Source organism: Pleurodeles waltl, chromosome 6 (genome assembly GCF_031143425.1).
Source record: "Pleurodeles waltl isolate 20211129_DDA chromosome 6, aPleWal1.hap1.20221129, whole genome shotgun sequence".
Classification (NCBI taxonomy): domain Eukaryota; kingdom Metazoa; phylum Chordata; class Amphibia; order Caudata; family Salamandridae; genus Pleurodeles; species Pleurodeles waltl.
In genome coordinates this window covers 829,587,603-829,603,918 of record NC_090445.1, presented here as the reverse complement: position 1 = coordinate 829,603,918, position 16,316 = coordinate 829,587,603, and positions in this window count along the sequence as shown.

The window sequence follows — 16,316 nt, the reverse complement described above, 5'->3', positions numbered from 1 at the left end:
TTACCATATTTATACTTTTTTAGCGCCGTTTTTGCGCCGCTTTTTGTTGCAAAACCGGCGCAAACTTACAAAATACAATTGTATTTTGGAAGTTTGCGCCGCTTTTGCGTCAAAAAGTGGCGCAAAATGCGGCGCTACAAAAGTATAGATATGAGCCGTTACTTTTCTTTCCTTCTGCAGGGACCAGCAAAGAACGAGAGCTGGGCAGAGGACCAGGGACTGGGATCTCATCAGCTGCTCTCGTTAATCACCCTGGCTAATGTGCCCTCTGGACTGAGTCCGGCCGAAGCATCTTCCTGCAGAAAAGTACAGGCAGCGGGGAACCCAACCAACTGTCTGCCCATGTCTCTTTCTGCTGCTCTCTCCCTCTTTTGCTAATTCCATTCACTTTCACGTCACTCTGGCATCCCCAGGATATCAGAGCTACCTACAGACTGTAGTGGTCAGTAACTGAGTCCTCTTTATTGTCCCTGGAACTCTAGGTATTTTCACAGGTATATTAGGCGGTAAGAGGAGGTAAAAAGAAAAAGCACCATCGCCGAAATGGTAAACACAACCTCTATGGCACAGATATTCAGTGGATAATGATTGAAATCTGTACCACGTCTCACCTATACAAAAGCCACTGAGGGGAATTTCAATAGATGTTAATTTAGATTTAGAGACAGAAGAGGGAATTAATGGCAGACACATGAATGAAGTTGAATATGATGAATTTGCAAGCTGTTATAACATACTAAAAAGGTAGCGAGACATGGGAGTCTTTGGCGAGTCTCATGCTCAAGTCACATGGTAGCTGGGTTAAGGGTAACCTGGCAGAAAACCATGGATAGCTGGCAAATTCGGTTAAAGCAGTGATCATCCTTGTGGAGTTATGTAGACACTTGGTTGATTTCGAAATGCCAAGCCCTATAGCCTTATTTGAGATAGCAGGCAGATATTTCAGCAGCAGGTGCAGTAAAAGAACCAAAGGGGCAGAAGAAAACTGGAGCAGGACTCCAGCAGTCTGCTGACATGGGAACCAAAGGAACGACTCCTCCATAGGTGCCTTCAATGATAGAAGGGTATGATAAAACACCTCGAGTGTTAAGGCAGAGGCATCAAATGAATGGAAGAAGTCCATCTTCCAAAGACCCAAGGGGTAAAGCTTGGATTGTAAAGATTCATATAAAATAATTAGGTACATCGCTTTCCCTGCGACCTCAAAAACAGCTGACTAGCTAATAACCCAGCTGGAGTATTGGGGCATGGGTCTTACTAGTTACCTAGAGAAGAAGGGGATTACTTGTAGGTCCAGGAGAGGGTGCCTTCAAGTACCTCTACACACTTTTAGAAAATCTCAGCCAACAAAGTTAACACAGTTGCATCTAGGGACCTGGGGCTAGCCAGACTTTGGAAGAGGAGAGGCTAGTGAGACCGAGCAATCCCTTAACAGAGGTCACCTTAGAGTGGAAGGGGATATTGCACAAAGGAGAGATGCAGGTGGGACATTTCTTTCAGTTGACTAGCATCTGAGTTGGCAGAATCACTGCCACATCCAAGACTGCAGATGAGAGGAAATTAGACATATGTAACACAAGTAAAAATAAATAAGTGTGTTAGTAGAAGAGCATTCTGGGGCTGCAGGCAGGGCGTTATCATAGCGAGCAGTGTCATGGAGGTGTGGGCAAACAAGACGGTGTACCCGACCAAACAAGGCAGTGTATATAATAGAGGAGGAGGGTGCGGAACCTTTCAGAAGGCTACAAATCTGGAACTGCACAAAACTTTGCTCTGCACACCCCTACCAAAGAGCCGATTATCTAAGAAATGCATACTTCCTAATACCATACACCCATACATGACAACGCCACAAGGCCACGTTTTCAAAGTGTCATAATGCATTGCCGCAACAACATGATATACACTGGTAGGTATACCACTGCATTGTACCTCTGCTGTGAGTGGCTTGACACTTGCTGCTCCTTATTCCCAGGCACCAGTTGGTACATCACAGAAGAAAATCGCAAACAGAAACAAAGCACAGAAATGGGTGCTGTGATGCATGAAATAGCTTATGCTGTGGTTATGGCAAAATGACTCACCCCTGCAATACGTGGCTAGAGTCCCCTGAAATTCCTGCATGTCAACAATAGAAGGCTCAGGGGATGTGGGGTCTTGAAGGAAGGCAACCCTTCCCTCTCCTGCAGAGTTATACACTGTGGCACTAGGCATGCAGGTGACTGTTGACCCCATGTCAGGTTGGTTGAGTTGGATTAAGTGGAACTGGCATACCTGCCACATGTTCAGATTTCTAATGTGTGACACTTACACGTTGTCAGTCTGTATATATGTGGCATTGCAATGGCTTACTGTGTCATACTGTACTGTGAGTAGGACTATGTGTAGGAGGCTGGACTGGCTTGTAGTGAGTACCAAGGGGTACTTGCACCTTGCACCAGGCCCATTTATCCCTTATTAGTGTATAGGGTGTCTAGCAGCTTAGGCTGATAGATAATGGTAGCTTAGCAGAGCAGCTTAGGCTGAACTAGGAGACGTGTGAAACTACTACAGTACCACTTAGTGTCATATGCACAATATCATAAGAAAACACAATACACAGTTATACTAAAAATAAAGGTACTTTATTTTTATGACAATATGCCAAAGTGTCTTAGAGTGTACCCTCAGTGAGAGGATAGGAAATATACACAATAGCAAAAATATGCAGTATAGTCTTAGAAAACAGTGCAAACAATGTATAGTTACAATAGGATGCAATGGGGAAACATAGGGATAGGGGCAACACAAACCATATACTCCAAAAGTGGAATGCGAACCACGAATGGACCCCAAACCTATGTGACCTTGTAGAGGGTCGCTGGGACTATTAGAAAATAGTGAGAGTTAGAAAAATAACCCTCCCCAAGACCCTGAAAAGTGAGTGCAAAGTGCACTAAAGTTCCCCTAAGGACAAAGTAGTCGTGTTAGAGGAATAATGCAGGAAAGACACAAACCAGCAATGCAACAACGGTGGATTTCCAATCTAGGGTACCTGTGGAACAAGGGGACCAAGTCCAAAAGTCACAAGCAAGTCGGAGATGGGCAGATGGCCAGGAAATGCCAGCTGCGGGTGCAAAGAAGCTTCTACTGGACAGAAGAAGCTGAGGTTTCTGCAGGAACGAAAAGGGCTAGAGACTTCCCCTTTGGTGGACGGATCCCTCTTGCCGTGGAGAGTCGTGCAGAAGTGTTTTCCCGCCGAAAGGACGCCAACAAGCCTTGCTAGGCGCAAATCGTGCGTTTGGCGTTTTTGGACGCTGCTGGGGCCCAGGAGGGACCAGGAGGTCGCAAATTGGACCTGAAGAGAGAAGGGACATCGAGCAAGACAAAGAGCCCTCACTGAAGCAGGTAGCACCCGGAGAAGTGCCAGAAACAGGCACTACAAGGATGCGTGAAACGGTGCTCGCCGAAGTTGCACAAAGGAGTCCCACGTCGCCGGAGACCAACTTAGAAAGTCGTACAATGCAGGTTAGAGTGTCGTGGACCCAGGCTTGGCTGTGCACAAAGGATTTCCGCCGGAAGTGCACAGGGGCCGGAGTAGCTTGCAAAGTCGCGGTTCCCAGCAATGCAGCCCAGCGAGGTGAGGCAAGGACTTACCTCCACCAAACTTGGACTGAAGAGTCACTGGACTGTGGGGGTCACTTGGACAGAGTCGCTGGATTCAAGGGACCTCACTCGTCGTGCTGAGAGGAGACCCAAGGGACCGGTAATGCAGCTTTTTGGTGCCTGCGGTTGCAGGGGGAAGATTCCGTCGACCCACGGGAGATTTCTTCAGAGCTTCTGGTGCAGAGAGGAGGCAGGCTACCCCCACAGCATGCACAAGCAGGAAAACAGTCGAGAAGGCGGCAGGATCAGCGTTACAGAGTTGCAGTAGTCGTCTTTGCTACTATGTTGCAGGTTTGCAGGCTTCCAGCGCGGTCAGCGGTCGTATCCTTATCAGAAGGTGAAGAGGGAGATGCAGAGGAACTCGGATGAGCTCTTGCATTCGTTATCTAAAGTTTCCCCAAAGACAGAGACCCTAAATAGCCAGAAAAGAGGGTTTGGCTACTTAGGAGAGAGGATAGGCTACTAACACCTGAAGGAGCCTATGAGCAGGAGTCTCTGACGTCACCTGGTGGCACTGGCCACTCAGAGCAGTCCAGTGTGCCAGCAGCACCTCTGTTTCCAAGATGGCAGAGGTCTGGAGCACACTGGAGGAGCTCTGGACACCTCCCAGGGGAGGTGCAGGTCAGGGGAGTGGTCACTCCCCTTTCCTTTGTCCAGTTTCGCGCCAGAGCAGGGGCTAAGGGGTCCCTGAACCGGTGTAGACTGGCTTATGCAGAATTGGGCACATCTGTGCCCAAGAAAGCATTTCCAGAGGCTGGGGGAGGCTACTCCTCCCCTGCCTTCACACCATTTTCCAAAGGGAGAGGGTGTCACACCCTCTCTCAGAGGAAGTTCTTTGTTCTGCCATCCTGGGCCAGGCCTGGCTGGACCCCAGGAGGGCAGATGCCTGTCTGAGGGGTTGGCAGCAGCAGCAGCTGCAGTGAAACCCCAGGAAGGGCAGTTTGGCAGTACCAGGGTCTGTGCTACAGACCACTGGGACCATGGGATTGTGCCAACTATGCCAGGATGGCATAGAGGGGGCAATTCCATGATCATAGACATGTTACATGGCCATATTCGGAGTTACCATTGTGAAGCTACATATAGGTAGTGACCTATATGTAGTGCACGCGTGTAATGGTGTCCCCGCACTCACAAAGTTCAGGGAATTGGCTCTGAACAATGTGGGGGCACCTTGGCTAGTGCCATGGTGCCCTCACACTAAGTAACTTTGCACCTAACCTTTACCAGGTAAAGACTAGACATATAGGTGACTTATAAGTTACTTAAGTGCAGTGTAAAATGGCAGTGAAATAACGTGGACGTTATTTCACTCAGGCTGCAGTGGCAGGCCTGTGTAAGAATTGTCAGAGCTCCCTATGGGTGGCAAAAGAAATGCTGCAGCCCATAGGGATCTCCTGGAACCCCAATACCCTGGGTACCTTAGTACCATATACTAGGGAATTATAAGGGTGTTCCAGTAAGCCAATGTGAATTGGTAAAATTGGTCACTAGCCTGTTAGTGACAATTTAAAAGTAATGAGAGAGCATAACCACTGAGGTTCTGGTTAGCAGAGCCTCAGTGAGACAGTTAGGCACCACACAGGGAACATATACATGCACACCTATGAGCACTGGGGCCCTGTGTGACAGGGTCCCAGTGACACATACATATAGGCCACAAACCTATGAGCACTGGGGTCCTGACCAGCAGGATCCCAGTGACACATAACAAACATACTGAAAACATAGTGTTTTCACTATGAGCACTGGGGCCTGGCTATCAGGATCCCAGTGAGACAGTGAAAACAGTGACAAACACCCTGACATACACTCACAACCAGGCCAAAAGTGGGGGTAACAAGGCTAGAAAGAGGCTACTTTCTCACACAACCCCCCCCAAACGAAGGACAATAAGGCTAACCTTGGCCAGTTGAGACTTTATTGTCTAAGTGGTGATAAGTAGAGAGTAGCTCTGCAATAGACTGGTTACTCCCTTTATCATCCACTATATGGTTACTTCCCTGTGGGGATGTAAACCACCCTGTTTGAAGTTTTTTAGCTAAGCAACAATGTGAAGATGTATTTTCAGAGTTTCTATCAGTAAGTTTTAGTTTAGAGCAGTGGGAATTGTCCACTGAACCTATTTGTAGTGATGGAAATGCCAGACAGGGATGCTGTCTCAGAAAAGCCATAGCTGGGCATAAACTTTGTCCAAATGGCTGGAAGAGAGAACAGGGATGCTGTTTCTCTTGAGTTGGAGCAGGGCAGGGATGCTGTCCTATGAGCTCCACACTAGGGCAGGGATGCTGTCCTAAGTGTTGTGAGGCAGTGCAGGGTTTCTGCACTAAAGTTTCTCTGGGAGGGTTGGAGGGATGCTCCATGTTAACTAAAATGGTGCTCTTTTTCTCACCAATGTTAGTTATCCCACAGAGAGGTACTTCTACCTCAGGGAGTCCAGCTTTGCCAGCTGATGATTCCCTTGGAACAGGTGTCACCCCAGGAGAGGTTTCTCCCACCACAGGAATGCTATCCTGAATGGTAGGGTGGTTAGGGGATACTGTGATACCCTTTTTACCTGTTGATGGAGAGGGATCCTGAGTTTTCAGGCCTTCTCTCCTTTGCTTTTTCATTTCACTTGAAATGAGAGGGAACAATTCCTCAGGGATGCCCAGCATGGCTGCATGGGCATAAAACTCTACATCAGCCCAACCTGAGGCCTCTAGGTCATTACCTAAGAGACAGTCTACAGGTAGGCTAGGTGATACCACCACCTGCTTAGGGCCAGTAACTCCACCCCAACTAAACTGAATTATAGCTAAGGGAAGAAACTTAGTGGAGTTATGGACATCAATAATCTTATACTGTTGTCCAATGATGTGTTGTTCAGGAGCTACAAGGTTTTCAGTCACCAAAGTGAAACTGGCACCTGTGTCCCTGTAGGCCAAGGCCTCAACACCATTTATTGAAACTGTCTGCCTGTACTTATCCATTGTAAGGGGACAAGCAGCCAGTGTGGCAAGGCCAATGCCACTAGGTGTGACAGAAACTGTCTTGGGACTGATTACATCAGTTTCCACTATGGACCCATAAGTGAACCCAACTACACCCTTTGCTTGACTGTTGCCAGCAGTCCCACCACTAGTACCACTACTGCTAGGGGCACTAGAGCTTGATGTATTAGTGGTGGTAGGCTCAGGGGGTTTACCTGGACAGGACTTATCCCCTGGCCTATGGCCTCTGTTTTTACACACAAAGCACCAAGGCTTTTTAATGTGTGCAGGTTGGGAAGAAGAGGAAGAATTTGTTTTATCCCCACCCTCTGAAGAGTGTTTAAGATTTGAAGTGGGATCTTTGGTTTTACCCTTATCCCCATGCTTATCTTGAGATTTTTCACCATCTTTCTTCTTATTGCCATCTTTGTCACCCCCTGTATGAACTTTTCTGTTCACTCTTGTTCTGACCCATTTGTCTGCCTTCTTTCCCAATTCTTGGGGAGAGGTCAGATCAGAGTCTACCAGGTACTGGTGCAACAAATCAGACACACAATTATTAAGTATATGCTCTCTCAGGATTGTGTTATACAGGCTTTCATAATCAGTAACTTTACTGCCATGTAACCACCCCTCCAAGGCCTTCACTGAATGGTCAATAAAATCAACCCAGTCTTGTGAAGACTCCTTTTTGGTCTCTCTGAACTTTATCCTGTACTGTTCAGTGGTTAAGCCATAACCATCCAGGAGTGCATTCTTAAGAACTTGGAAATTGTTAGCATCATTTTCTTTCACAGTAAGGAGCCTATCCCTACCTTTTCCACTAAATGATAGCCATAGGATAGCAGCCCACTGCCTTTGAGGGACATCCTGTACAACACAGGCCCTCTCAAGTGCAGCAAACCACTTGTTAATGTCATCCCCCTCCTTATAAGGGGGAACTATCTTGTGCAGATTCCTGGAATCATGCTCTTTTGCAGGATGACTATGGGGAATACTGCTGCTGCCACCATGGGTATCTAAACCCAACTTCTGTCTTCCTTCTCTACTTCAAAAGACTGTCTATCCAAATCCAGCTGTTGCTTTTTAAGCTTCAGTCTGGTTTGTTCCACCCTCAACTTATTGAGTTCCCTCTCTAACATTCTGTCATCAGGGTTGGTGGGAGGGACATTTCTAGAAACAGAGCTATGATGGGAATGAACAGAAGGAGACCTGTCCCTTACAGGAGCCACCCTAACAGCTTGGTTTACAGAAACATTACTACCGTATGGTGAGAGTAAATGCTTTTGCTATGGTGTGAGACAACACTATTTATGTGGTGTGGCTCATCATCATTACCATCTATGCTAGATTGTCTAGTAAAGGGCAGGCTAGGAAGTTTATTTCCTGAATCTTTTCCTGGGGGAGTCCCTGAATCAGATTGAGAACTATTAGGTACTTTTTCAACAGATGGGGCACCTATGGCCTTATCCTGTTCTCTAAGCATGTTAAGTAACAGTTCCAAGGAAGGATTCTTCCCTACACTCAAACCTCTCTCTATACAGAGACTCCTTGCTCTTTTCCAGCTAAGGTTGTCATATGCAAGTTTGGACAGATCAACACTTTGGCCTGTGCCAGACATTTTTTTTAGAGAGAGTTAAAGTGATAGAAAAAGAGAAAAAAGTTTTCAGAACTTTTTGGAAAGACAGAAAAAAAACTTTTTAAACTTTTAAGAACTTTTTGAAAGTTTAGAAGTACTTTTCAGCACTTAGAAAAGAGTGAAAAGAGGAAATGCAAAACTTTTTGGCTATGTGTATATACACTGACCTTGTTTTGTATATTTTTCTCTTATGAAAAGTACAATGACAAGAGTGGTAAGTAGTCTCAAGCACTTATCCCACCACTGCACAACCAATGTAGGAGGCTGGACTGGCTTGTAGTGAGTACCAAGGGGTACTTGCACCTTGCACCAGGCCCAGTTATCCCTTATTAGTGTATAGGGTGTCTAGCAGCTTAGGCTGATAGATAATGGTAGCTTAGCAGAGCAGCTTAGGCTGAACTAGGAGACGTGTGAAGCTACTACAGTACCACTTAGTGTCATATGCACAATATCATAAGAAAACACAATACACAGTTATACTAAAAATAAAGGTACTTTATTTTTATGACAATATGCCAAAGTGTCTTAGAGTGTACCCTCAGTGAGAGGATAGGAAATATACACAAGATATATATACACAATAGCAAAAATATGCAGTATAGTCTTAGAAAACAGTGCAAACAATGTATAGTTACAATAGGATGCAATGGGGAAACATAGGGATAGGGGCAACACAAACCATATACTCCAAAAGTGGAATGCGAACCACGAATGGACCCCAAACCTATGTGACCTTGTAGAGGGTCGCTGGGACTATTAGAAAATAGTGAGAGTTAGAAAAATAACCCTCCCCAAGACCCTGAAAAGTGAGTGCAAAGTGCACTAAAGTTCCCCTAAGGACAAAGTAGTCGTGTTAGAGGAATAATGCAGGAAAGACACAAACCAGCAATGCAACAACGGTGGATTTCCAATCTAGGGTACCTGTGGAACAAGGGGACCAAGTCCAAAAGTCACAAGCAAGTCGGAGATGGGCAGATGCCCAGGAAATGCCAGCTGCGGGTGCAAAGAAGCTTCTACTGGACAGAAGAAGCTGAGGTTTCTGCAGGAACGAAAAGGGCTAGAGACTTCCCCTTTGGTGGACGGATCCCTCTTGCCGTGGAGAGTCGTGCAGAAGTGTTTTCCCGCCGAAAGGACGCCAACAAGCCTTGCTAGGCGCAAATCGTGCGTTTGGCGTTTTTGGACGCTGCTGGGGCCCAGGAGGGACCAGGAGGTCGCAAATTGGACCTGAAGAGAGAGGGGACGTCGAGCAAGACAAAGAGCCCTCACTGAAGCAGGTAGCACCCGGAGAAGTGCCAGAAACAGGCACTACAAGGATGCATGAAACGGTGCTCGCCGAAGTTGCACAAAGGAGTCCCACGTCGCCGGAGACCAACTTAGAAAGTCGTGCAATGCAGGTTAGAGTGCCGTGGACCCAGGCTTGGCTGTGCACAAAGGATTTCCGCCGGAAGTGCACAGGGGCCGGAGTAGCTTGCAAAGTCGTGGTTCCCAGCAATGCAGCCCAGCGAGGTGAGGCAAGGACTTACCTCCACCAAACTTGGACTCAAGAGTCACTGGACTGTGGGGGTCACTTGGACAGAGTCGCTGGATTCGAGGGACCTCGCTCGTCGTGCTGAGAGGAGACCCAAGGGACCGGTAATGCAGCTTTTTGGTGCCTGCGGTTGCAGGGGGAAGATTCCGTCGACCCACGGGAGATTTCTTCGGAGCTTCTGGTGCAGAGAGGAGGCAGGCTACCCCCACAGCATGCACAAGCAGGAAAACAGTCGAGAAGGCGGCAGGATCAGCGTTACAGAGTTGCAGTAGTCGTCTTTGCTACTATGTTGCAGGTTTGCAGGCTTCCAGCGCGGTCAGCGGTCGTTTCGTTATCAGAAGGTGAAGAGGGAGATGCAGAGGAACTCGGATGAGCTCTTGCATTCGTTATCTAAAGTTTCCCCAGAGACAGAGACCCTAAATAGCCAGAAAAGAGGGTTTGGCTACTTAGGAGAGAGGATAGGCTACTAACACCTGAAGGAGCCTATGAGCAGGAGTCTCTGACGTCACCTGGTGGCACTGGCCACTCAGAGCAGTCCAGTGTGCCAGCAGCACCTCTGTTTCCAAGATGGCAGAGGTCTGGAGCACACTGGAGGAGCTCTGGACACCTCCCAGGGGAGGTGCAGGTCAGGGGAGTGGTCACTCCCCTTTCCTTTGTCCAGTTTCGCGCCAGAGCAGGGGCTATGGGGTCCCTGAACCGGTGTAGACTGGCTTATGCAGAATTGGGCACATCTGTGCCCAAGAAAGCATTTCCAGAGGCTGGGGGAGGCTACTCCTCCCCTGCCTTCACACCATTTTCCAAAGGGAGAGGGTGTCACACCCTCTCTCAGAGGAAGTTCTTTGTTCTGCCATCCTGGGCCAGGCCTGGCTGGACCCCAGGAGGGCAGATGCCTGTCTGAGGGGTTGGCAGCAGCAGCAGCTGCAGTGAAACCCCAGGAAGGGCAGTTTGGCAGTACCAGGGTCTGTGCTACAGACCACTGGGACCATGGGATTGTGCCAACTATGCCAGGATGGCATAGAGGGGGCAATTCCATGATCATAGACATGTTACATGGCCATATTCGGAGTTACCATTGTGAAGCTACATATAGGTAGTGACCTATATGTAGTGCACGCGTGTAATGGTGTCCCCGCACTCACAAAGTTCAGGGAATTGGCTCTGAACAATGTGGGGGCACCTTGGCTAGTGCCAGGGTGCCCTCACACTAAGTAACTTTGCACCTAACCTTTACCAGGTAAAGGTTAGACATATAGGTGACTTATAAGTTACTTAAGTGCAGTGTAAAATGGCTGTGAAATAACGTGGACGTTATTTCACTCAGGCTGCAGTGGCAGGCCTGTGTAAGAATTGTCAGAGCTCCCTATGGGTGGCAAAAGAAATGCTGCAGCCCATAGGGATCTCCTGGAACCCCAATACCCTGGGTACCTTAGTACCATATACTAGGGAATTATAAGGGTGTTCCAGTAAGCCAATGTGAATTGGTAAAATTGGTCACTAGCCTGTTAGTGACAATTTAAAAGTAATGAGAGAGCATAACCATTGAGGTTCTGGTTAGCAGAGCCTCAGTGAGACAGTTAGGCACCACACAGGGAACATATACATGCACACCTATGAGCACTGGGGCCCTGTGTGACAGGGTCCCAGTGACACATACATATAGGCCACAAACCTATGAGCACTGGGGTCCTAACCAGCAGGATCCCAGTGACACATAACAAACATACTGAAAACATAGTGTTTTCACTATGAGCACTGGGGCCTGGCTATCAGGATCCCAGTGAGACAGTGAAAACAGTGACAAACACCCTGACATACACTCACAACCAGGCCAAAAGTGGGGGTAACAAGGCTAGAAAGAGGCTACTTTCTCACACTATGTCCATGTAATGTGATAAATATTAGAAATAACTCCCTTTTGGGTGTAACATTCTTAAAATGCGATTGACATTCCCCAGAAAGAAGAAAGTCCAAATATTGGAAGATGTTGTATTGAGTTTTTTTTGTTCCACAAAATGTATACCTTAAAAACATAAGCTTGTCATCATCGAAAACATTGTAACTGGTACTTGTACAGTCCAATTAAAGTGAAATAAATCCATACATTCTACAGTGCATTATCTTATTTTATGAAAGCAAGAGACTATCTCCCCATCTGTCAATAGTGCTCATTTTAATGACCTTATACAAGCAGTGCAGGGTATGCCCTGCCTAAATTTGAACCTATAACCAATAGTTTAGTGGCAGTTCTCTGCAACAGGGACTACATTACTGAGCAGTCTTATCATAAAAGTAAATAATAACATCATATCTCTCAAGCAGATCACCACCACTCCAGATCCCTTTCAAGAGTCCCTGAAATATACACTCAGATTTAGTAGGGGTGCATACAGGGATGAACATGTGATGCTAATTTTGTAACAATCCTTTTCTCCCGGAAATACGCGCCAAAACCTTCTATGTGGTATTGAAACTATTGATCAATTATTTTTGTTTGATCTGATGTCAAAGCATAGCTGTAAAGTGATCCCATACAATGTCAGTCAGTCAGATGACAGTCAGCCCTACATGTTTGGACAACAAAATGTTTCAATCTGGGACTTGTAGCTTTGCTTTTGTTCATTGTTGGGATTCTCTCCTCGAATTCTAGGTGAGTCCAAAATGGGATTGGGTGGCTTTGGCCCCACTTTGAAACTTGTCCTGCATGATTCTGAGCAAGCAAGTGAGGTAACCAGCCTTTTTTGGAAGTAGGGGGCTGTTCATCTGAGAGAATTATCAGAACTATCTCGCCACGGCTCCTCTCATCTCTTTTCTGCCCTTTTCTGTCCATCCACCCACCTTTTGGTCCATCATCCATCAGTTCCTTTTCCCCCTCTTTTCCTCCTCTTCACCCTTCCATCCCTTCATTGGTCCCTACATTCACTAATCTATCCTTCCTTCTCTCCATTCGGTAAGGAAGGAGGAAAAGTTGGCCTGAGCGGGTCCCAGAGTGACTGGGCTCCTATAGGTGGTGGTCCTGAACTTCTCAAAGACCGTGTTATTTGTAGGGGCTCTGCAGAGATGAGCCACCGAGGTTGACTGCAACAGGCAGCTACCTCCTGGCACCTCACTCTCGACTTCTCTTGGGAGCATAACCGTAGGTAGGCAGTCTTTCTTTGCTGGTGCTGGAGTAATGATGTGCCCATGGGTGACAGGCTGATAACTCACAAAGATTTGTCCAGTAGAAAGATGGGCCTTGTGTTGCTGCATTCTCTACTTCTTTCCCAAGGGGTGCTGGAACAATTTTCATTAAGGTGGTGTTCCTGCAAGCAATCTTACATCATTAGGAGTGTGAAAGATACAAGCTGCCCATAGAGAACAAGTATACTAAATGATCCACGTCCATTCAGCATGGGAGCTGTAAGGTTGTGTTATGCAGCTGATGCTGTATTTTGGAGCATAATGTCACAAATATTACTAAAGCATGGTGTGGTACCACACTGACATTTATGGACAGTACATTTTCCATTTTCGTTTGAAATTGCCACAAAATTCACACAAACATGTAGTTTTACTGATAAAACTATATAACAAACAAACAATACTGTGTAAGAATTGGATTTCTTATTTTAGCGCATCACCATGTAAAGTTTCTTGATTTGTTAGGATGCTATTAAAATCTTTGATTCCATCACACTTCTGAATTACAAGAAAAATTGCTTTATTTGTGCTTTTTTAACTTCTGATATATTTTGACTATTTGTGCAGCAAAAATACAGGAATTTCAATGTTGTTCCATTCACACTCCCTGTATCCGATTAAGATTGTCAGATAGTCTCCTTTACAAAATCCTTCACTTTGCAGGCAGAGAAAGAAGAGTAAACACAATTTTCTATGTTGAAATAATAAGCAGTAATTTGGCAGAAGGCTTAGTCTGACATTTGACCTCTGTCTTTGAACGCACAGCAAATGGAAGAAGATAAAAGCAAAATTAAAATGGCATCTTTATTGCTCATTCAACTTCTGAACTCCAGCATGGTTATTTTGGGGATGCTGAGGCACATCCTTCACCCATAGTTTCAGCCCTTTGTTTTCCCCCCATCAACACACATTGAAGGACCATGGTTGTCTTCAGTTGTCTGGAGAGGCAGCGCCGGAGCCTGGAGGATGTCCTTCCATACTACCGTACATGATGGCAAGTGGGCTCAAATGCTTCGTTGCCAGTGTGAAGTCATGGGCACTAGGCTCACGTCTGTGGAAAAGAAGGACACAGAGACATGGATGATGGACATAACTGGAGTGAGGTTAAATACGTCTAGCTACTATTTATTGGCATGGTCACCTGACTGGTGACACCCGTGGACGTGTTTGACAGCCCTATGGCAGGGGGGATGCTCCATGACATGTTCTCAAGACACTCCAGGTGTAACGTTTGTCTCACAACGTGTGCTCAGGCATGTATTGGCCCATGTTCTGTAGCCTGCCTCTCCCTGAGTTCTTAGCTTGTCTGCCCCCACCACAATAAGGTGGAGAGCATGTCTTACCTATTTTGTAGCAGGACCAATATGTGTGCTTCAGAACGTTTGTACTGACTGGGTCAGCACAGGTCAGTACAGTGGACCTCTTACGGGCACTACAGCAGCGACTGGACATTGCTCCACTCTTTTGGCAGTTTGCTGACTATAGGACCTGTCAGCCTAATGTCCAGGCCACCTGCACTAGAAAACTGGGGATGCAGGAAGGCTGAAGCATGGGAAGAAGGATGCGGGGCCCTAGGACCACAATTCCGGCACCTGCCCCCTGTCACGCAACAGTAGGTCTGAAGCTGCGCCAAGGGACAGGAGAGTCGAGCTGTTGCTTCAGGGATAGACACCCCTTTTTAGTAGCTCAACTGGAGTCTGCCCTAGGTGCAGACATGCCACAGAAAACTTGAAGGTTGCTGTAGTGTTCACGACTGGCTGCTGTCATTGTCTTGTAGTGGCATGCACCAGTGTCTGCTGAGATCAAGACTGGTTTCAAATCGGGCCATCATGGAGTATCACATCCCCAGTTTGTAACCAGACCCGACCTGTCACGCCGACTGTTGAACTTTGAAAAGTATTGTCGTCAGTTTAGAGATTCCCCTCTCACTTGCAAAGATTCCCTGCTGTTTAGGGAGACTGAGAAGGTTCAGTGAGCACTGATGTTTGCAATGCCCATTATTTAGGACTGCCTCAATTCCCACTGCAAAGGCTTCAGTGTATTCAAATGGTAGCATGCACTTAATTAAAGGCCAATGAAGTATCACTTCATTCCACATTTAGAAATGTGTGTCCAAAATGATGATCCAAACATTAAAAATAAAAGGATTAGTTCAGGCACTCCCATGTGAAAATATACATATCCCAAACCACACATCCATGACCACCTAGCACCCTACTTGCTCAGCTTTCAGTCCTTCACAACAAAGGATGATCAAAGGGTTATTGTTAAATGATGTCCTGTGGGCAGCTCTCTGCAAGTGACCTAACCACACTGCATCCATCATTTAGGTTAATACAAGTAAAAAGACCAGGGGCAGCTCCTGTAGGGGCACAGCGGTGGGGCGGAGGCACAACAACATAAAGAAAAATAAAAAAAAGTACCTCTTTTGCCGCCTTGCCACTCTTCTGGCTCCCGCTCCACTCACGGCAGACACAGGCTCCCAGCCTGCCCTGCAACCAATCCTAACATTGCTCTCGCATGAGAGCAGTGTTAGGATTGGCTGGAGTGCCCTAGCTTGGCACTCCGAGGTAGAGTGGGAGCCTCTGCCTGCGCTCTTCAACCCGGCAACACAGTGCTGGGTTGGACAGAGCCCAATGCACATGTGTGTTTGGCTGGCCTGAGACTGACAGCCAAACATACATGTGAACTGAGGGGAGTGCTGTGCACTCCCCCTCTGTCCTTGTCATTGCATGTGGCCCCGCCACCCTGAAAAATAAAATGATAATAAACACTTTATTATCTTTCTTATTTTTCATTTTGCAGCTCCTGCTGCCGGCCGGGGGAGGGAGGAAGGTTGTTGACGCTCCTCTACCATAGCAGAGGAGCCGCATATAAAAAAGACATTGACCTCTACCAAACATGCTTCACTTCTGAAATATCCAATTTCTTTTGCATCTTTTGAAAGCTTACATAAAAGCTTATAAGAATCCAAGCATTGATTTAAGTTGTTGTATTACTCCTTGTTCACAAAACCTATAGCAAATTGGCAGAGTCATTGATTGATCTCAATAGTAATTTCAGTAATCTTGTTATATAAATATAATCAGCGATGTCATCAATGATGTCACTTAACATATCATGAGTGATGTAAGATGTGAGCTCATAAGCAGTGCATGATGGCATTGCAAGTTATAGTTAGTTCATTAAACTATAAATGGTGTATGTCAATGGTTTTATGTTTTTACTTTAGCTTGTATCTCATTCCAACACCTAACTATACTGTCTCCTTGAACCTTCTTTTTCAGTGAATACACACACACAAACACACATACATATTTTTTAAACCATCTCTTTTAAAACATATATATGAGGA